Below are 24,171 nucleotides of genomic sequence, written 5' to 3' on the forward strand. Positions count from 1 at the left end.
ACAAAGACATCATATATCATACATATGTATGTTGCAAGATACAATTAGCAAGTTTCTACTAATTCTAATCTTTCAGTATATCTATTTCCTTACACTTCAAAGCGGGGATGTCAAACTCAATCCATTGCGAGCCCTTTCAGGATTTTGTTTGCCATGGGAGGGGCAGGGTGTGTGGCCTGATCGTTGCGGCCAACTGGGTGGGCGGGGCTGGGGTGGGTTGGGGCCAGGGCAGCACAGGTCGCTCCCTCACCATCTCTGGGACGGCCCCGCAGGACAACTCTGGGCCTATCACGGGCCAGATCCAGCCCAGGGGCCGCGTGTTTGACATCCCTGCTTTAAAGCCTCCATTATGGGTAGTCCTCAACGTACGACCAGTCCACTTAGTGACTATTTCAAAGTCATGACAGTCAGCCCCAAAGTCACTTACAACATGGTTCAAATCAATTCAATTCAATTCAGAATAGAACTGGAAGAGACCTTGGCGGTCTTCTAGTCCTGCCCTCTGCTCAAGCAGGAGAATCTATATTATTTCATGTAAGTGACTGTCTAGTCTCTTCTTAAAAGCCTCCAGTGATGGGGTGCCCATGACGTCTGAAGGCAAAGCTGTTCCACTAGTTAATTGTCCTCACTGTCAGGAAGTTTCTCCTCAATTCCAGGTTGCTTCTCCCCTTGATCAGTTCCATCGGCTGCTCCCTCCCTACATGTCAGGCGCTCAGCAACTGACTTTCCAGCATCCTTGTGGTTACATGAACACATTTTTTTTTAATATTTTGGTCAAAAATCAGCATTCACATGGGGTTTTCAGCAAAAATACTCCATTAGCGACAATGGGACCACTTTATAACCACAGGGTTCATTTTATGACAGCAGCGGCCATTTAACAATTGCTGCAGAAAAGGCAGTAAAATCAGGTCAGTCCAGAGGTGGGTTTCAGCAGGTTCTGACCAGTTCTGGAGAACTGATAGCGGAAATTTTGAGTAGTTCGGAGAACCGGTAGTAAGAATTCTGACTGGCTCCGCCCCCATCTATTCTCTGCCTCCCAATTCCCAGCTGATCGGGAGAAAATCTCAAGAGGGATCTTGGAGTCCTAGCGGACAACCATTTAGATATGAGCCAGCGGTGTGCAGCAGCTGCCAAAAAAATCCAACACAGTTCTAGGCTGCATAAACAGAGGGATAGAATCAAGAACACGTGAAGTGTTAGTGCCACTTTATAATGCCTTGGTAAGGCCACACTTGGAATACTGCATTCAGTTTTGGTCGCCACAATGTAAAAAAGATGTTGAGACTCTAGAAAGAGTGCAGAGAAGAGCAACAAAGATGATTAGGGGACTGGAGGCTAAAACATATGAAGAACAGTTGCAAGAACTCGGTATGCCTAGTTTAATGAAAAGAAGGACTACGGAAGACATGATAGCAGTGTTCCAATATCTCAGGGGTTGCCACAAAGAAGAGGGAGTCGGACTGTTCTCCAAAGCACCTGAGGGTAGAACAAGAAGCAATGGGTGGAAACTGATCAAGGAAAGAAGCAACTTAGAACTAAGGAGAAATTTCCTGACAGTTAGAACAATTAATAAGTGGAACGACTTGCCTTCAGAAGTTGTAAATGCTTCAATACTGGAAATTTTTAAGAAAATGTCGGATAACCATGGTGTAAGTGTAGGTGAAATGGTGAAATGGTGTAGGGTTTCCTGCCTGGGCAGGGGGTTGGACTAGAAGACCTCCAAGGTCCCTTCCAACTCTGTTATTATTATTATTATTAAATGGGGATTTTGCAATAATCTTCCCCTGGTATGGGGTTGGAATGGAGATTTTACAGTATCCTTCCACTGGATTTGGGAGGGAATGGAGATTTTACAGTATCCTTCCCCTGCCATGCTCACCAAGCCATGCCCCCAAGCCATGCCATGCCCACCAAGCCACACCCACAGAACTGGTAGTAAAAAAATTTCAAACCTACCGCTGGGTCAGTCACATGGGTGACCTGCTTTACAACTGTCACAACTGACCATAATGGGCAAGTTCCATTATGGTCGTAAACCGAGGACTACAATTTATTTAATGCTTTTTTTAAAAAAAATTCAGGTAGAATCACAATGGCTTTACAAATGCACCTTTTCATGCTATACAGTATTATTTCTGAGTAATTTCACCCTTTTCTGACATAATTGTTCTGTCATCCAAAGACACAGAGACCATGGATTAAAGTATCCCCAGAGTTGGACTTTATCATTAAAAAAATCAAGGTTAGCATGAAATTAAAACAAAAATCTTTACTTGTATAATTTCTTCTGAAAACATTTGCCGTTTTGCAACTTCAGAAGAATCTGGGTAAGTCCCATAATGCTGTCAGTCATCAATTATGCAAGGAACAACATCATTCCCCTAAAAGAAACAAAGAAACAAAAAGAAAATATATATATATACAAACATACATAATTTATTCTGACCACAGTTGGCTGTTGATGGCTATGGGATAGGTTGCCAAAATTAGAAACGGCAATAAGAAAAACGATTTGGAGAAAGGAGAAGCTAGAGAGGCTGTGAAGCAAAGATTTCAAAGACAAAACGGAGCTGCCATTCTAGAGTGGAAGCCTCTACAGCTGCTCTCCACTGGAAGTTCTTCTCTAGAGAATCTGCACTCTGAGTTTCTGGATTTATTCTCTCTATATTTCGAAGTATTACTCCACAAACAAGTGGTAGAAATGTTTAAAATTGTCTGAAACTTTGTTTGGAATCTAAATATAAGCCAGTCTGTCATCTCTATCCTGTCATTCTCTCTCTCTTTCTCTCTCTCTCTCTCTCTCCCCTCTCTCTCTTCCATCCATCTATCTCATCCATCCATCCATCTAGCTAGCTAGCTAGCTATCATCTATCTATCTATCTATCTATCTATCTATCTATCTATCTATCTATCTCATCCATCCATCTATCCCATCCATCCCTCCATCTATCCTATCTATCTATCTATCTATCTATCTATCTATCTATCTATCTATCTATCTATCTATCTATCTCATCCATCCATCCATCTATCCCATCCATCCCTCCATCTATCCTATCTATCTATCTATCTATCTATCTATCTATCTATCTATCTATCTATCTATCTACCATTCTCATTCTATCAATCTATCTATCATCTATCTATCTCATCATCTATCCCATCCATCCATCTATCCCATCCATCCATCCATCTATCTCATCCATCCATCTATCTCATCCATCCATCTATCCCATCCCATCCCTCTATCTATCTATCTATCTATCTATCTATCTATCTATCTATCTATCTATCTATCTATCTCATTCATCCATCTATCCCATCCATCCCTCCATCTATCCTATCTATCTATCCCATCTATCTATCTATCTATCTATCTATCTATCTATCTATCTATCTATCTATCTATCTATCTCATTCATCCATCTATCCCATCTATCTATCTATCTATCTATCTATCTATCTATCTATCTATCTATCTCATCCATCCATCTATCCCATCCATCTCTCCATCTATCCTATCTATCTATCTATCTATCTATCTCATCCATCCATCTATCCCATCCATCTCTCCATCTATCCTATCTATCTATCTATCTATCTATCTATCTATCTATCTATCTATCTATCTCATCCATCCATCTATCCCATCTATCCCTCCATCTATCCTATCTATCTATCTATCTATCTATCTATCTATCTATCTATCTATCTATCTATCTATCTATCTCATCCATCCATCTATCCCATCCATCCCTCCATCTATCCTATCTATCTATCTATCTATCTATCTATCTATCTATCTATCTATCTATCTATCTATCTATCTATCTCTATCCACCGGGACTTATAACAGTTCATTCAGTGAGTATTCAAAGTTACAACAGAACTGAAAAAAGTGACTTATGACCATTTTTCACACTTAACTACCGCTGCAGCATCCTTGTAGTGTTCAGACGCTTGGCAACTGGTTCCTATTTATGATGGTTGCAGTATCCCAGGGTCATGGGATCTCCTTTGGTGACCTTCTGACAAGCAAAGACAACAGGAAAGCCAGGTTCACTTAATAATCATGTTACTAACTTAACAACTGCAGGGATGCACTGAACAAGTGTGGCAGAAAAGGTCATAAAATGGAACACTTAACAAATGTTTCACTTAGCAAGAAAAAAATTGGGCTCAATTGTGGTCATAAGTCAAATTTTACCTGTAATAAAACATACTAGCCACTTCTATAACACCAAATTTATCTAATCAGCAAAGTCAAAGTTTTCAAGTTCTTTATTCCTTAAACCCCAAAAGAAAAGTCTCTGGTTTTATCTTTATATGTTAAGATGTGAATCCTACTCCAATATTTCTTTGCTTTATCACTAGTCCACCGTAAATGGTAAAAAATTCCTTCTTTACATTTACATTTCCAACATTCATTTGAAGAATCTAGACAATTTATCCAGTGTTAGAAATGTTGCCTTTTCTGGATAGATATAGTTGTTCTTCAGAAGGAGCCTTGCTTCTCCATCCCTGACTTGGGATCTGGATTTAAACTTCCAATTTATTTTTAGTAGTTGTGAATTTGATGACAGCCGCAATTTTCCTTTTCTATAATTTGGGATCCCGCCCTGAAATCTGTCACTTCATCAACCATTTTCTTAACAGATTTCCCACTGCTAGACTTTTGAGGACAGCTTATTTCAGCTTTCTGCTTTTGTCACAGCTGATTGGAACTTTTATCCTGGTGAGATGCATTATTTGAGCAAGCTTTAATTCTAATCCTGATCTAAACTGTTCGTCTCTAGGTCAAAGCGCTTGTCAATTATTTATAGATGACAATCAGATAGACCACAAGGAAGAACTGGCTACTTACTTTGAACTGTAAAGGTCTTCAGTTCAGTTCTTCAAATGGCCCACTCTGAATTTCACGATCTGCCTGAATTTGAGGATAGCCATCTTGGTGGTTATTAGAATTAAGGAACCAAGCTTTGGTTCTCAGACTGAGAAAAGATCCAAGAGTCCATTTTTAATATAACTTCAACAGTCTCCTTGATGGATCATGGGCTGTTAGAGAATTTATTTATTATTTATTTAGTGTATGGTGATGGTACATTAGCAGGAGACTACAGTGTTAATACATAGACTAGATTAGACTAGACTAGACTAGACTAGACTAGACTAGACTAGACTAGACTAGACTAGAATAGAATAGAATAGAATAGAATAGAATAGAATAGAATAGAATTTTTTATTGGCCAAATGTGATTGGACACACAAGGAATTTGTCCAATAAAGCTACTCTTAAAAATATAAACTCTTAAAAATATCACCGGCTATGGCAAACCTCCTTCCCCGGCTGAAGGTAATCAACAACTGGCAGATGACCTGAATGAGTTTTACTGCAGGTTTGAAAGGAAACTACAGCCACCTATCTCCACAACCTCCATCTCAGACACACCAACAACAGCCAAGCCTCCTACAACTGACCCCATTTCATTGGGTTCACAACCCCTAGTGATCACAGAAAAGGAAGTGCAGGACCTATTTCACAGACAAAAGCCAGGAAAAGCTCCAGGCCCAGACAAGATAACTCCTTCTTGCTTAAAAGTCTGTGCTGACCAATTGGCCCCCATCTTCACCCATATTTTCAATAAATCACTAGAGATGTGTTATGTTCCTTCTTGCTTCAAACGCTCTACCATCATCCCAGTGCCGAAGAAGCCCACCATCAAGGAACTGAATGACTACAGACCAGTTGCTCTAACATCTGTAGTCATGAAAACCTTTGAAAGGCTAGTGCTTTCCTACTTGAAAACCATCACGGATCCGCTGTTAGAGTCCTTGCAATTTGCATACCAAGCAAATAGATCAACAGATGATGCTGTTAATATGGCTCTGCACTACATCCTACAACATCTTGAGTCTCCAAAGACCTATGCAAGGGTCCTTTTTGTAGACTTTAGTTCAGCATTCAATACCATCATTCCAGACATTCTTCTAACTAAGCTAAACCAGCTACAGGTACCGGAACAGACTTGTAAGTGGATCACAAGCTTCCTAACAAACAGGAAGCAGCAGGTGAAGCTAAGCAAGATCACATCAAATACCTGTACAATTAGCACAGGGGGCCCCCAAGGCTGTGTGCTCTCCCCACTTCTCTTCTCTCTGTATACCAATGACTGCATCTCCAATGATCCATCTGTTAAGCTACTGAAGTTCGCAGATGACACAACAGTGATTGGTCTCATTCGAGACAATGACAAATCCGCATATAGACGAGAGGTCGAACGACTAGCCTTGTGGTGCAACCAAAACAATCTGGAACTGAAGACACTCAAAACCGTAGAAATGGTGGTAGACTTTAGGAGAAACCCTTCCATACTTCCACCTCTCACAATACTAGACAACACAGTATCAACAGTAGAAACCTTCAAATTTCTAGGTTCTATCATATCGCAAGATCTAAAATGGACAGCTAACATCAAAAACATCATTAAAAAAGGACAACAAAGAATGTTCTTTCTGCGCCAACTCAGTAAGCTCAAACTGCCCAAGGAGCTGCTGATTCAGTTCTATAGAGGAATTATTGAGTCTGTCATTTGCACCTCTATAACTGTCTGTTTCGGTTCTGCAACCCAACAAGAAAAACACAGACTTCAGAGGATAATTAGAACTGCAGAAAAAATAATTGCTACCAACTTGCCTTCCATTGAGGACCTGTATACTGCACGAATCAAGAAGAGGGCCGTGAAAATATTTATAGACCCGTCGCATCCTGGACATAAACTGTTTCAACTCCTACCCTCAAAACGACGCTATAGAGCACTGCACACCAGAACAACTAGACACAAGAACAGGTTTTTCCCAAACGCCATCACTCTGCTAAACAAATAATTCCCTCAACACTGTCAAACTATTTACTGAATCTGCACTACTATTAATCGTCTCATAGTTCCCATCACCAATGTCTTTCCACTTATGACTGTATGACTATAACTTGCTGCTGGCAGTCCTTATGATTTATATTAATATATTGACCATCAATTGTGTTGTAAATGTTGTACCTTGATGAACGTATCTTTTCTTTTATGTACACTGAGAGCATATGCACCAAGACAAATTCCTTGTGTGTCCAATCACACTTGGCCAATAAAATTCTATTCTATTCTATTCTATTCTACTCTACTCTTTGAGAAACCTACTTGCCTCAGAGGTTTACTTGCTATGGGTGTATTACTTGGAACCCTGACAGTATAGCAGTGCCTAAGACAGTCTGTTTAGTTCAATCTTGCATGTTATCCAGAGGTGCACCACAGGGGGTGCCACTCAATATGGCATTTTGCATATCATCTTTATGATTCTATAAACCCCCAGATAAGACAACTATTTCATTTCTACTTACAGTAAACGCCTTCACTCCTGCAAAACATGGCTAGCAGGATGAGAAACCCTGGACCAAATGAACAAAATTTGCCTTTCCCTTGAAAAATCCCACCAGTGGTTCTAAGTCAGTGGTGGGTTTCAAATTTTTTTACTACTGGTTCTGTGGGCATGGCAGGAGAAGCATACTGTAAAATCTCCATTCCCTCCCCAATCCAGGGGAAGGTTACTGCAAAATCCCCATTTCCTCCCAATCAGCTGGGACTCGGGAAGCAGAGAATAGATGGGGTGGGGCCAGTCAGAATTTTTACTACCGGTTCTCCGAACTACTCAAAATTTCCGCAACCGGTTCTCCAGAACTGGTCAGAACCTGCTGAAACCTGCTGAAACTGATAAGACAATCTGTTATTAACACAGCTGCTTGCAATTACTGCAGGTTCAAGTCCCACCAGGCCCAAGGTTGACTCAGCCTTCCGTTCTTTATAAGGTAGGTAAAATGAGGACCCAGATTGTTGGGGGCAATAAAAGTTGACTTTGTATATAATATACAAATGGATGAAGACTATTGCTTAACACAGTGTAAGCCGCCCTGAGTCTTCAGAGAAGGGCGGGATATAAATGCAAATAAAAAAAACGAAAACCCACCAGTGGTTCTAAGTGTGTCATATCTTCCGAACTTGAAACCGTGGGCCGCATGGGTTGCACATCAGCCTCACCAGTTAGTGAGAATGTAAATTCCTGAGAAATGGAAAAAAAGAAACCACCCTTGAACGAGGTGCCTCAGCTCTTTTTCTGAGAGAAAGGTGATGAAATGGTTTGGGATGTAACGGAAGAGATGAAATGCTAGAAGGAGCGATTAAAGGTTTGTATCGGAATAACAGAAATATGTTAAAAGGTTGGAATGTTGGCAAGAAAAAATAGTGCGGAAGAATGCAAGTTATGTGTATCTGCAAATCGTGCACACACACACACATTACGGCACCCAGATGAATTTGTGTATCTTGGCAGAATGTTTACTAATTATGAGGAAACGGAGGGGGAATTTTAAGACACGTAAATGCTTGTCGAAAGGTATGCATTTAGCATTTGTTGAAAGAAGCAGACTGTCTCTGCATTCCTGCCCACTTGGTTATATGGCAGCGAGAGTTGCGTATGTCAGAAACAAAATTCTAAGTAAGTAAACAAGTTTGTTTCCTTGCAGGTAACCCTCGACTTACAATTAGTGACCGTTTGAAGTTGCAACAGCTCTGAAAAAAAGTAACTTAAGACCAGTCCTCCCACTTACAACCATCGCAGGATCCTCAGGGTTACATGATTAAAATTTGAGTGCTCGGTATATCTACGATGGTTGCTGTATCCCAGGGCCACATGATCTACTGGACTACTGCAATGCTCTCTACATGGGGCTCCCCTTGAAGAGAACCCGGAGAATTCAGCTAGTCCATAATGCGGCTGTGCGGATTATTGAGGGAGCGATTCGGAGCTCCCACGTAACACCTATCCTGCGCAGACTGCACTGGCTACCTGTTGTTTTCCGGGTGTGCTTCAAGATATTGGTTACCACCTTTAAAGCGCTCCATGGCTTAGGACCGGGCTACTTACGGGACCGTCTACTGCCGGCCTCTATCTCCCAGCGTCTGGTGCGTTCCCACAGAGAGGGACTCCTCAGGGTGCCGTCAGCCAAAGAGTATCGACTGGCGGCCCCCAGGGGGAGGGCCTTCTCTGTGGGGGCTCCGACCCTGTGGAATGAGCTTCCCCTCGGGCTTCGACAACTACCTGACCTTAGGACCTTTCGCCGCAAACTTAAAACCTATTTATTTCGTATGGCTGGACTGGCCTGATTTTAAATTCTAAATTTTAAAATTTAATTGAATTTTGATGGGTTTTAAATTTCTGTAATTTTATGGGGTGTGATGTTATTTTAAATTTTCTGGCAAATTTGAATCAGTTTTTTAAGGGTTGTTTTAATTATGGTGTATGTTTCTGTTTGTATTTTATTTGCCTGTTCACCGCCCTGAGTCCTTCGGGAGAAGGACGGTATACAAATTAAAACATTATTATTATTATTATTATTGTTGTTGTTGTTGTTGTTGTTGTTATTATTATTATTATTATTATTATTATTATTATTATTATTATTATCATCATCATCTCCACTTACGACTTTCCCTGCTGGCTTCTGACAAGGAAAGCCAATGGGAGAAGCTGGTTCACTTAATCATCGCATAATTCGCTTCACAACTGCAATGATCTGGTTAACAATCATGGGAAGAAAGATTATAAAAAAATCACAACTGCCTTGCCTAGCAACACAAATTCTGGTCCCAGGTGTGACTGTAAATTGAGGATTAGCTGCATTTATTTGTTACAGGTGATCCTCGATTTACAACGCGTCACTTACTAACCGTTCAAAGTTACGACGACACTAAAAAAAGTGACGACCGTGTTTCACACTTACGACCTTTGTAGCATCCCCGTGATTACGTGATCAAAATTCGGAGGCTTGGCAACTGGTTCATACTTACGACAGCCACAGTGTCCCTTTTGGGATCTTTTGACGAGCAAAATTAATGGGGAAGCCAGGTTCACTTAACAACCGTGACACTAACTTATCAACGGCAGTGACTCTCTTAACAACTGTGGCAAAAAAAGTTGGCAAAATGGGGCAAAACCCACTTGACCAATGTCTCAGTTAACAACAGAAATATTGGACTCAGTTGTGGTCATAAGTCGAGGATGAGCTGTATTAGATTTTCATCATTTATTGCTTACGTCAGAGCAGTGTCATTCAGGAGAACAATCAATGCTATCTCAGTTCCCTATCCAGGTCTGAATCCAGATTAATCCATTTCCTCTAGGGCGGGGGTGTCAAATTTGTGGCCTAAGGGCCGGATGCGTCATGTTATTGTTATCACCTTTAAAACGCTCCATGGCCTAGGGCCGGGATATTTACGGGACCGCCTACTGCCACCATTAGCCTCTCACCGACCAGTGCGCTCTCACAGAGAGGGCCTCCTCCGGATACCGTCAGCTAAACAATGTCGGCTGGCGACCTCTAGGGGAAGGGCCTTCTCTGTGGGGGCCCCTACCCTCTGGAACGAGCTCCCTCTGGGGCTTCGTCAACTCCCCGATCTCAGGTCCTTCCGCCGCGAGCTGAAGACGTTACTATTTCGAAGAGCAGGACTAGCTTGAACGTAATTTTTAAATTGGGATTTTTAATAAAAGGGGTTTAAATGAGGTTTTAAAATTTATACTTATAGTTTTAGGGCATCAATTGAATTTAACTGTCTATTCTTTTAGCTGTTTATATGTATTATATGTTTTCTGTTGTTTTTTTGGCTGTGAACCGCCCTGAGTCCTTCGGGAGATGGGCGGTATACAAATATAATAAATAATAATAATAATAATGTGCTGGGCACACCCATGCCCGGTTTAGTGAAGGGGGAAAAGTCGCAATACGTCACGTGACACCGCCATGATGGTGCGAGTTTGACACCCCTGTTTATTTATTTATTTATTTATTTATTTTGTCAAACACAACAATATATATAAGTATAAGCACGAAATAACCATACAAATTGAATACAACCAAAGGGAACATCAGGACAGGAACAGTAAGCACGCTGGCGCTCTAGGTGTTCTAGGGTGACATACAGCTGATGCACCATCACTTAACAAGTGTATATTTAAGAGATTAACAGAGTTGGAAGGGATCTTGTAGGTCATCTAAATCAGGAGTCTCCAACCTTGGTCCCTTTAAGACTTGTGGACTTCAACTCCCAGAGTCCTCAGCCAGCAAAGTTGACTTCGCCAACTTCCTGACCTCCGAACCTTTCGCCGCGAGCATAAGACACATCTCTTTATTTGGGCAGGACTGGACTAGAATTTTAAATTTTGAATTTGGTTTTAATTGGGGTTTTTATTACTTTTATTGATATTTTAAATATTTGGCCTTATTTAATAAGTTTTTAATTGATGTTTTATTCTGTATTTATATGTATGTTTTTATCTGGCTGTGAACCGCCCTGAGTCCTTCGGGAGATGGGCGGTATACAAATATAATAAATAATAATAATAATAATGTGCTGGGCACACCCATGCCCGGTTTAGTGAAGGGGGAAAAGTCGCAATACGTCACGTGACACCGCCATGATGGTGCGAGTTTGACACCCCTGTTTATTTATTTATTTATTTATTTATTTTGTCAAACACAACAATATATATAAGTATAAGCACGAAATAACCATACAAATTGAATACAACCAAAGGGAACATCAGGACAGGAACAGTAAGCACGCTGGCGCTCTAGGTGTTCTAGGGTGACATACAGCTGATGCACCATCACTTAACAAGTGTATATTTAAGAGATTAACAGAGTTGGAAGGGATCTTGTAGGTCATCTAAATCAGGAGTCTCCAACCTTGGTCCCTTTAAGACTTGTGGACTTCAACTCCCAGAGTCCCTCAGCCAGCAAAGTTGACTTCGCCAACTTCCTGACCTTCGAACCTTTCGCCGCGAGCTTAAGACACATCTCTTTATTTGCGCAGGACTGGACTAGAATTTTAAATTTTGAATTTGGTTTTAATTGGGGTTTTTATTACTTTTATTGATATTTTAAATATTTGGCCTTATTTAATAAGTTTTTTAATTGATGTTTTATTCTGTATTTATATGTATGTTTTTTATCTGGCTGTAAACCGCCCTGAATCCTTCGGGAGATAGGGTGGTATAAAAATGTGAATAAATAAATAAATAAATAAATAATAAATAAAGGGACCAAGGTTGAAGACCCCTGATCTAAATCCAACCCCCCACCCAAGCAGGAGACCCTACACCATTTCTGACAAATAGCAGTCCAGTCTCTTCTTGAAAGCTTCCACAACTTCCGAAGGCAAGCTGTTCCACTGGTTGATAGTTTGCATTGTCAGAAAATTTCTCCTTATTTTTAGGTTGAATTTCTCCTTGATCAGTTTCCATCCATTATTCCTTGTCTGGCCTTCAGGTGCTTTGGAAAACAGCTTGACCCCCTCCTCTCTGTGGCAGCCCCTCCAGTATTGGAACACTGCTATCATGTCACCCCTGGTCCTTCTCTTCACTAGACTAGCCATGCCCAGTTCATGTAACCGTTCTTCATACTTTTAGTCTCCAGTCCCCTGATCATGTATGTGCTCTCCTCTGCATTTTTTCTAGTGCGTATACAGCAAAAAGATTCAGCATCAAAAATGAATGAATCAGTCAGTCAGTCAGTCAGTCAGTCAATCAATCAATCAATGCCTGTGAAGGTACAAGTAAGAAACTACAATGAAAGAAAAATAAGAAAATAACCTACATCACAGAGCATGTGAGACATGTTTACAGCTGTAGTCTATTTCCAGGTCATTTGTTCTGTTCACATGAAATTTGGAAATAAGTTCCACCACGTTCAATGGGGTTTGACTCCAGGCAGCCTGTAAAAGAGAACAGCTTCAATTTTATTTATTTATTTATTTATTTATGTATTTATTATTTACATTTCTATACTGCCCTTCTCCGAAGACTCAGGGCGATTTACAGCCAAGTTAAAAAGACATATACAAAAATTAAAACACAATATTTGAAATTTAAAAATCTGAATCCATAGGCCGAATATTAAAATAACAAATAATAAAACCACCCATTAAAAATTACCCTTAGGCCAACCCTGCTCGGTGAAACAAAAAAGTCTTGAGCTCGCGCTTAAAGGCCCGGAGGTCAGGAAGAAGGCATAGCCCCAGAGGCAGTTCGTTCCATAGGGTAGGTGCCCCCACAGAGAAGGCTCTTCCCCTGGGGGCCGCCAGCCGACATTGTTTAGCTGACGGCACCCCGAGGAGACCCTCCCTATGGGAGCTCACAGGTCGATGGGAGGCTATTAGCGGCAGTAGGCGGTCCCGTAAGTAACCTGGTTACCTGGTTAAGGCAGTAGGCGGTCCCATAAGTAACCTGGTCCCATGCCATGGAGCGCTTTAAAGGTGATCACCAACACCTTGAATTGCACCCGGAAGACCACCGGCAACCAGTGCAACTTGCGCAGGAGAGGTGTTATATGGAAGCTCCGAGACGCTCCCTCTATCCCCTGCGCAGCCGCATTCTGTACCAGTTGAAGTCTCCCGGTGCTCTTCAAGGGGAGCCCCATGTAGAGAGCATTGCAGTAATCCAGGCGGGAGGTAACGAGGGCATGAGTGACCGTGCATAATGAGTCCCGGTCCAGGAAGGGACACAGCTGGCGGATCAGGCGAACCTGATAAAAAGCTCCCCTGGTGACGGCCGTCAAATGTTCTTCCAACGACAGCCCTGCATCCAGGAGAATGCCTAAGGACCCAGATTGTTGGGGGGGCAATAAGTTGACTTTGTATATAAATATACAAATAGAATGAGACTATTGCCTTATGCAATGTAAGCCGCCCTGAGTCTTCGGAGAAGGGCGGGATATAAATGTAAAAAAAAAAAAGCTGCGAACCAACTCCCTGGGGGCCAGTGACTCGCCCCCCACAGTCAGCGACGGAACTAGCTGACTGTACCGGGATGCCGGCATCCACAGCCACTCCGTCTTGGATGGGTTGAGTCGAAGTCTGTTCGTCCCCATCCAGACCCGAACGGCTTCAAGGCACCGGGACATCACATCGACGGCTTCGTTGGGGTGATCCGGGGTGGAAATGTACAGCTGAGTGTCATCAGCGTACAGCTGGCAACTCACCCCAAAACCACAGATGATCTCCCCCAACGGCTTCATATAGATGTTGAACAGGAGGGGCGAGAGAACCGACCCCTGTGGCACCCCACACGTGAAGTGCCTCGCGGTCAATCTCTGCCCCCCCCCCCGCCAACACTGTCTGCAAGCAGTCGGAGAGATAGGAGGAGAACCACCGAAAAACGGTGCCCCCCACTCCCAGGCCCCCCAACCGCTGCAGCAAGATACCATGGTCAATGGTATCAAAAGCCGCTGACAGATCAAGTAGGACCAGGATAGAGGAACAACCCCTATCCCGGGCCCTCCCGAGATCATCAACCAACACGACCAAAGCCGTCTCCGTGCTGTACCCAGGCTGGAAGCCGGACTGGCACGGGTCAAGATAAACAGTTTCATCCAGGTACCGAGGGAGCTGATGTGCCACCACACTCTCAACAACCTTCGCCACAAAACGAAGGTTGGAGACCGGACGGTAGTTCGATAAAATAGCTGGATCCAGGGAAGGCTTGAATTTTCAAGCTTGATTGAATTTTCAAGTTGATTGAATTTTCAATCAACAGCTTCAATCAAACGAGAAACAATGGATGGAACAAACTAACGAAGGAGGGAAGCAATCTAGAACTAGGGAGAACATTCCTGACGATGAGAGCAATCAACCAAGGTATTGTAATAGCTTGCCTTCAGAAGTTGTGGGAACTCCATTACTGGAAGCTTTTAAGAAGAGATTAGAATGGACAGCCACTTGTCTGAAATGGTATAGGGGTCTCCTGCTTGAGCAGGGGGTCAGACTAGAAGACCTCCAATGTCCCTTCCAACCCTGTTATTCTATGCTCTTACGTTCTAAATTGTACGATTTAAGAATTCATTGGCTTCCCAAAGAGCTCTGTTTGGATTCACGTGCTAGCAAAATGCTGGATTGAATCTGAAGCCCTCTAACTGTCTTGGAAGAAAAACAAGCATTTTTGGCACATCTGGAGGGAACCAGGTTCATTCATGCTAAGAAAAGTAAGGTGCGGGTGATTTAGATCAAAGTTATGGAGCTTATCTTATGCAATAAATCTGGGGGAGGGAGGGTGGGAAGGAATGTGTGATTATTGAGTTTCTTCCATGTGGCCCTTTTTCCACTTAACTGTGATGCTGTTTTATCGGTGCCATTTCTAAGGAACGAAAATGGATAAAAATATATGACTTTTATTTGAACTTTGCTGGAGCGGCACCTTAAAACTGCATTTCTCAACCTTGGCAACTTTAGGACATGAGGACTTCAACTCCCAGCATGCTGGCTGGGGAATTCTGGGACTTGAAGTTCATGCAATAGAATAGAATAGAATAGAATAGAATTTTTATTGGTCAAGTGTGATTGGACACATAAGGAATTTGTCTTGGTGCATATGCTCTCAGTGTACATAAAAGAAAAGATACGTTCATCAAGGTACAACATTTACAACACAATTGATGGTCAATATATCAATATAAATCATAAGGATTGCCAGCAACAAAGTTACAGTCATACAGTCATAAGTGGAAAGAGATTGGTGATGGGAACGATGAGAAGATTAATAGTAGTGCAGATTCAGTAAATAGTTTGACAGTGTTGATGGAATTATTTGTTTAGCAAAGTGATGGCCTTCGGGAAAAAACTGTTCTTGTGTCTAGTTGTTCTGTTGTGCAGTGCTCTATAGCGTCGTTCTGAGGATAGGAGTTGAAACAGTTTATGTCCAGGATGCGAGGGGTCTGTAAATATTTTCACGGCCCTCTATCAATAAATATCAATAAACCCTATCAATAAACCCTGTATATAAATATATATCAATATAAAATAAATAAAATATATAAATATAATATATATATATATATATATATAAATGTAATATATATATATATATAAATATAATATATATATATATATATATATATATATATATATATATATATATATATATATATATATATATATATATATATATATATAATATATATATATATAAATATAAAATATATATAAAATATATAAATAAATATCAATAAACCCTACCAATAAACCCTGTGATAGCGGAAATAAGTGTAAGAATGATAGGATCAGGTCAGATGGCATCTGATGCAGGAATGTGTTTCACTTACCTTTGTTACTGGTTCGCTCGCGCATGCGCAGATCATATTTAATGACATCCAGGCGGATGGGCTGAGCCTCCTGCCACCACTGCTATTAGTTCGCCTGAATCGGGGCGAACTGGTAGCAATCCACCACTGATCTAATGTAACCTGGTTCAATGGGAGGCAACCGAACAAAGTTAGCACCAAAAGCAATAATCCCCTATTTTCCTTTTATCTCAGTTTTCCCATTTTACAATATGAAGACTATTAACTAACAATGTTGGTTTCTCCCCCAATTATTGACCACATATCTTTGTTTCTCCCCACTCAGGATCCAAATTCCTTTCCCAAACATCTGTATTTTTTTCCCTCCCCCAGATAGTGTCTTATTTTTAATTGATAGTTTAGAATGATTTTTATAGATTGTTCATTAAAGGTAAAGGTAAAGGTTCCCCTTGCACATACGTGCTAGTCATTCCCGACTCTCCGTTTCAAAGCCGAAGAGCCAGCGCTGTCAGAAGACATCTCTGTGGTCATGTGGCCGGCATGACTCAACGCCAAAGGCACACAGAACACTGTTACCTTCCCACCAAAGGTGGTCCCGATTTTTCTACTTGCATTTTTTACGTGCTTTCGAACTGTTAGGTTGGCAGAAGCTGGGACAAGTAACGGGAGCTCACCCCGTTACACGGCACTAGGGATTCGAACAGCTGAACTGCCGACCTTTTGATCGACAAGCTCAGCGTCCTACCCACTAAGCCACCACGTCCCTCTAGATTGTTCATTACCATGTAGGTATTTCAGAGGCTTCCCAATGTTGTGCACATAGTCAATTTGCAGCTGTAATCATATACAAATCATCTTCTGTTTATGACCACAAATGAGCACAACATTTCCGTTGCTAAGTGAGACAATTGTTAAGTCAGTTTTGCCCATTTTATGTCATTTCTTGGCACAGCTGTTAAGTCAATCACTGCAGTTAAGTTATTAAGGTTGTCAGTTGAATCTGGCTTCCCCATTGATTTGTCAGAAGGTCCACAAAAGTTGATCACGTGACCCCGGGACAGTGCAATCGTCATAAATATGAGTCAATTGCTAAGCAACTTTAATCCCGTGACCATGAGGATGTTGCTAAAATGGTCACAAGTCACTATTGTCAGTGCAACCGTTGTAACTGTGAACAATCACTAAATGAACTGTTGTAAGTCGAGGACGACCTAAATAAAAAAAATGACCTTCCGTGGCTTTTTTCTCATGAACTGGCCATTAATCCCATCAAAACAATAAATAAATAAAACCTGGTTCTTTTTTTTATCCGTTTTCCAAAGGGATTTTTTTGACCAGAATGCTGGCTTTTGTATTTTCTGGGTATGTGCTTGGTTCATTTTTCAGATTGCAGCCGAAATGGGCGATGTCAAAACCAGTTTCACATTTTCTTCAAGGTCAAAATATGTCCAACTCTCTCTCTCTCCTTTCCCATGTAGAAGTAGTATATGTCATTTACGCAGAGAAAACATGGAACTTTTCAAACAACACGCTGAGCTTGTCGATTGAAAGGTTGACAGTTCAACTGTTTGAATCCCTAGTGCCGCGTAATGGGGTGAGCTCCTGTTACTTGTCCCAGCTTCTGCCAACCTAGCAGTTTGAAAGCATGTAAAAAAATGCAAGTAGAAAAATAGGGGTGGGAAGGTAACAGCGTTCCTTGCGTTTTTGGGGTTTAGTCATGCCAGCCACATGACCACAGAGACGTCTTCAGACAGCGCTGGCTCTTCGGCTTTGAAACGGAGATGAGCACCGCCTCCTAGAGTTGGGAATGACTAGCAGATATGTGCGAGAGGAACCTTCACCTTTTATCCATTGGGCAGATAAAATAATCCTGGGATCTAAACTTCCTTCTGGTAAAACAGAATAGGGCCTAGAGTTACCCTATACAAGAGTCCTTGCAGGCATTCCAAATTCTTATCCACATACCAGATGTGAGACTTGTACATCAACAAGTACAAAACAAAGTTTGCGCTCAGGAATCATTGCCTAATTTTAAATTGCCCTTCTGGGTATACATTGTAGGAAGAGAACTGTTTCGGTCTGTAGTAGCCAAAAATCAGAAGGCGTCTGGTAACACTTTTTCAGACTAACACATGTTTATTAAAAGACCTGCTTTCTTGAACTACAGCTCCCTTCATCAGATGCATCTATATATAATATTAAAACTCTCCTGTCTGTTTGTAACTTTTAACTGGGTAAAACCGTCAATCATAGAGCAAGATTTATTTTTAAATCAAATCACCTCAAACGCATTAAAGAATGCATCCAAAATCCAGGATCTGTTACATCGCTGAGAACAATAAGATGAAGATAAAAACAAAATGCAGTTGTATAATAAAATCTCTCTACATTTCTACACCAGTAAAAATACCTAATGTTATGGTGATCAAAATCACAGCATTTCGGTTTTTAAGCCACAGGATTAAACCTGGTTTCATCGGATCTGATGTGGGAAAAGAACCAATTCAAAGGCTGAGAGCTGACAAATAATAATTAATTAATTAATAATAATAATAAATAAAATAAAATAATAATAATAATAATAATAATAATAATAATAATAAAATAAAATAATAATAATAATAATAATAATAATAATAATAAAAATAAATTAATAAGATTTAAGCCTAGCAATTTTAATAACAACAACAACAACAACAACAACAACAGAGTTGGAAGGGACCTTGGAGGCCTTCTAGTCCAACCCCCTGCCCAGGCAGGAAACCCTACACCACTTCAGACAAATGGTTATCCAATATCTTCTTAAAAACTTCCAGTGTTGGAGCATTCACAACTTCTGGAGGCAAGTTGTTCCACTGATTAATTGTTCTAATTGTCAGGAAATTTCTCCTTAGTTCTAAGTTGCTTCTCTTCTTGATTAGTTTCCACCCATGGCTTCTTGTCCTGCCTTCAGGTGCTTTGGAGAATAGTTTGACTCCCTCTTCTTTCTGGCAACCCCTGAGATATTGGAACACTGCTATCATGTCTCCCCTAGTCCTTCTTTTTATTAAACTAGACATACCCAGTTCCTGCAACCGTTCTTCGTATGTTTTAGCCTCTAGCCCCCTAATCATCTTTGTTGCTCTTCTCTGCACTCTCTCTAGAGTCTCAACATCTTTTTACATCATGACGACAAAAACTGAATGCAATATTCCACGTGTGGCCTTACCAAGGCATTATAAAGTGGTATTAACACTTCATGTGGTCTTGATTCTATCCCTCTGTTTATGCAGCCCAGAACTGTCTTGGCTCTTTTAGCAGCTGCTGCACACGGCTGGTTCATATCTAAATGGTCATATCTTCTAGCAGGAAGAACAGGGAAACAGTAAGTTCTAAGAACAAGAATCTATAAGCTCTGAATAATATTTATTGCAAGGGTTAAGTAGCTGTTTTTGTGAAAGTAGAGCATTTTATGTATTATGACAACTCATTTCAGAGAAACCTGGGCTGGCTCTCTGAAGAGCAACTTAATAATAGTGATGACAACTTAGTTAACTTATGTACAAATATGGGCCCTCTCTTGTCCTGCACTTGGCCAAATAAGGACGGATACATGGGGGAAGAATTATGCATGGCAAGATAACTTCTTCAGACTTTGGAGAGATTTTAGTCTTTGGAGAACCAGAATGGTAGAAACATTTTAGCCAATGATCGTTTCCTGGCTGAAGAAAGACAACAAGACATCATGGAAGAACAGGGTTTTTGCCACCTGCGTCCCAAGAAGTTCTGATGAAAATAAAACAGAATTAGATCACAACTGAAGTATCTCCAGCTGGTCCACACTGAAGCCTGCAACCTGGCAAGCACGACTTGATGACAAGGTAGACCCGAATGGGGAAAAAAAACATATGGTTCGTTCTTCAATGTCCAGCACTCCTGACTTTGCAAGCCATCGAACTATTGGTCCACCTGGCCAGGACCGAGGTTATCTCCCAGGAGAGGTTGGCTGGCTCTTCGTTGTGAAGTTCAAATGGTAAATAAAGTTCAGTCTGTTTATATGAGTGGTTGTGGAATAACACTTCGGCAGGAACCAAAACAAAAAATGGCTGCCGTTTGTGAATGCAGTTATATGCGTAAAAGCGTCTGTTTGGTATGGGTATTTTAATTGCTAAGTAATGATAGCTTGACTTGATGGTTTTGTGCACCACCCTGACTATTTAAATAGAAAAGGTGGGAAGAGGAGGGAGGAAGAGGAGGAGGAGGAGGAGGAGGAGGAGGAGGAGGAGGAGGAGGAGGAGGAGGAGGAGGAGGAGGAGGAGGAGGAGGAGGAGGAGGAGGAGGAGGAGGAGGAGAAGAAGAAGAAGAAGAAGAAGAAGAAGAAGAAGAAGAAGAAGAAGAAGAAGAAGAAGAAGAAGAAGAAGAAGAAGAAGAAGAAGAAGAAGAAGAAGAAGAAGTAGTAGTAGTAGTAGTAGTAGTAGTAGTGGAGTCCTAGTGGATAACCCTTTAGATATGAGCCAGCAGTGTGCAGCAGCTGCTAAAAAAGCCAACACAGTTCTGGGCTGCATAAACAGAGGGATAGAATCAAGATCACGTGAAGTGTTAATACCACTTTATAATGCCTTGGTAAGGCCACACTTGGAATATTGCATCCAGTTTTGGTCGCCACGATGTAAAAAAGATGTTGAGACTCTAGAAAGAGTGCAGAGAAGAGCAACAAAGATGATTAGGGGACTGGAGGCTAAAACATATGAAGAACGGTTGCAGGAACTGGGTATGTCTAGTTTAATAAAAAGAAGGACTAGGGGAGACATGATAGCAGTGTTCCAATATCTCAGGGGTTGCCACAAAGAAGAGGGAGTCGGGCTGTTCTCCAAAGCACCTGAGGGTAGAACAAGAAGCAATGGGTGGAAACTGATCAAAGAAAGAAGCAACTTAGAACTAAGGAGAAATTTCCTGACAGTTAGAACAATTAATAAGTGGAACGACTTGCCTTCAGAAGTTGTGAATGCTCCAACACTGGAAATTTTTAAGAAAATGTTGGATAACCATCTGACTGAGATGGTGTAGGGTTTCCTGCCTGGGCAGGGGGTTGGACTAGAAGGCCTCCAAGGTCCCTTCCAACTCTGATGTTATGTTATGTTATGTTATGTTATGTTATGTTATGTTATGTTATGTTATGTTATGTTATGTTATGTTATGTTATGTTATGTTATGTTATGTTATGTTATGTTATGTTATGTTATGTTATGTTATGTTATGTTATGTTATGTTATGTTATGTTATGTTATGTTATGTTATGTTATGTTAAGAAGAAGAAGAAGAAGAAGAAGAAGAAGAAGAAGAAGAAGAAGAAGAAGAAGAAGAAGAAGAAGAAGAAGAAGAAGAAGAAGAAAGAGGAGGAGGAGGAGGAGGAGGAGTTACAAGGGCAAATCCCTTCAGTTGTCATGGCAACATTTTCAGAAGCTGTTTATCCTTTCATCCTTCCTAGGGCTGAGATAAAATGACCTGGCCCAAGGTCATCCAGCTGGTTTGTCCCTGCCTGGACTAGAACTCACATCCTCCACTTTCTAGGCCGGTACTATGACACCAAACTGCCTCTCTCCCTCCTCCGTATATTTCCTTAAATAAACAAAAGAAAGGAGAAAAGGGTGAAAATGATTTTTGCTGAAGATCTTTTAGGAAGAATAGAGTCACATGTGGAAAGCGGAATGCCAAATGGATGGCTTCAAAAAAAAAAAAGGGGTGGGGGGAGGTGAGCAAAAAAACTAACCTAAGAGGGAGAATGGAGAACAAAAAAAAGAAGAAGAAAATATTGACTTTTGTGGTTGAGTCCTGCTAAGCCTTGTGTCGATTGTGTCGGAACATGGAACATATTAAGGCTGGTGGGTGGCCAAAACACCTAACTATTCTTCTGGGCCAATGAACCAGAAGCTACTGTAAGTGTTAAGTTGGGAGAATGAGGAGACTGGAGACAGACTTCAGACAACAGCTCTTCATTCAGCAACTATGTACAATCCAGCAGCCAGCCTCTCTGACAGCCTGTCCTTTTATAGAGAGCTGTCAGAGGGCTTAGCCAAACAGGTTTGAGAACCTTTCCCGCTCAAACTGCGGACCAGAGGGAAAACTACGTATCTTGTCAATATCTAACGGTAAGAGCTGACTTTGAAGAAACAGGACTGTTCAGAATGAGGAAGGGAGCGATACAAGAGTCCGTATGATCCCCAGGTAGCTTTAACTTTTGCAGCAAATATTTTATAGGAAGGGCAGAGGAAATGACAGCTGGAGTCAAGATGGGAGCTAAAAAACATAATAATTTGAGATACACAGTACAGGCCGCTCCGTTAGCCAAGAATGAAGACTTAGCAGGGCTCATTACAAAACAGAAAGTGAAAGTGATTAGCTTAATATTAAATATTAAGACGACAATGTCAACCAATGAACTCACAACTGGCAGTGAAGAAGTGAAGACACGGCTTGGTTTTATTGTTATTGGCTTGGGAGTAGATAAAAATGGACGATACGTTTAGAATAAAAGAGGAGAATAACCCCAGGAAAGAAATTACAAACTTGGACAAGACCTTGAAAATATTTCTGTGACAACAAAGGTCAACTGTCAGCATTCCAGAAAAACCCCTCCTGCAGAAAAGACTCCGAAGCAAACATCTTTCAAAGTTCTTTTACTAGCATAGGTAAACTGGCACAATTGGGGAAACTCCGAATCTGGGGATCTGGGTTTTTTCTCAATAAGACAAACTCCAAAATCACCACCTCCTTGACCCCTCTGCCGATCACATGCTCCAATCGCCAACTGTCCCATCTCGAGACATCACTCTGGTCACTCCTTCTTCAGATGTAGGCTCGGCCTAACCTTGACCAGCAGGAAGAATGTTATTATGTCTAATGGCCCCCTTCTACCAAATCCCCCCTTCTACTTTCCCGCACATGGGAAAGTGGCAGCGTAGAAGGCTCTGGCCTATTACGGCTTCCAAAGCTGACAGGCGTCCCCCCACCCTGCAGAAGAAAACACAATGTGAAAGTACAATAGTATACAGCAGCACTCCCCAATTTTTCTGGCTTTGTGGACTGGCGGGAGGGAGGGGAAGTTTCTCTGCAAGCAGTGGGCATGTGAGTGCACTCACACCAGGTGTGGTATTCACTTACTTTCCCTTCTGGTTCGCAAATGTATGTGTGCATGCGCAGAGCCTCAAAAATGTGGAAAAATGGGATGTCATGATGTCTGCGCAGGTGGGCGGGGCATTCAGCAGTCGCCCCTACCGGTTCGCATGAACTGGATAGAACCGGCTGAATACCACCACTGAGCTCCATTTGCGGAAACGGCAGGCACACATGCCTGCTACTCAGGCAAATGGAATTTTGCTTGCGAGCCTGTGAGCTGGCTGCTTGTGCAGCCCAGTTCCAAATGGGCTATGGTTCGGGGGTTGGGGACCCCTGCTATACAGGACTGTGTGCAGTAGAGTATTGTCGTGTCCCACTCCTCCGCTGACGGTCGGGTCAGGGAAATCCGAATCAGGTGTGCCTCTGCAGCTCTGCCAAAGTCCTAGAAAAGTCCTCAGGGCAGGCAGGAGACCAGAAAGTGACTTCAGCAAGATATGTTTAGACTTTGCCTGACTCAGAGAATGCCAGAAAGCAGATCCTTTATATAGGCCATGGGGTGTGGCTCCATGACTCAGCACTTATCCAGGCCTGCCCCTCCCTTCCTTCTGTTGCCTCCGCCTATCAAGTCTTCTGACACGAGGGTCACTCCAATCGGCAGCTGTTGGTAATTGACCTTCCTCAGGCTGACATGCTGTGGAGGAGTGGGAGGGGTCTAGTTGCTCCGTTTGCCTGGGCATGGAGCCAGAGCTGGGGGCTGGAGATACTTGCTCTTCTTCAGCCTGTCTGGGCATGGAGCCAGGGCTGGGGCCGGGAGATGCCCCCTCCTCAGCCTGTCTGGGCATGGAGCCAGGGCTGGGGCCGGGAGGCATGCTAGGACATTCTTCAGCGTTCGGAAG

At 41.9% G+C, this 24,171-nt stretch overlaps 1 long non-coding RNA gene across 1 annotated transcript in view; it reads right to left on the reverse strand.

The window, feature by feature from the left end:
- Window positions 1-8,018: 8,018 nt before the first annotated feature.
- The window catches only part of LOC131193539 (uncharacterized), a 41,166-nt gene continuing 25,013 nt past the window's right edge, over window positions 8,019-24,171 (reverse strand). Inside the window, exons 3-4 of the long non-coding RNA XR_009153936.1 lie at window positions 12,704-12,821; window positions 8,019-8,112 (exon numbers count right to left, since the gene is read on the reverse strand). This is a non-coding gene — a long non-coding RNA (uncharacterized LOC131193539). The remainder of the gene's footprint in view (window positions 8,113-12,703; window positions 12,822-24,171) is intronic.

The sequence above is a fragment of the Ahaetulla prasina genome, chromosome 2 (genome assembly GCF_028640845.1).
Source record: "Ahaetulla prasina isolate Xishuangbanna chromosome 2, ASM2864084v1, whole genome shotgun sequence".
Classification (NCBI taxonomy): Eukaryota; Metazoa; Chordata; class Lepidosauria; order Squamata; family Colubridae; genus Ahaetulla; species Ahaetulla prasina.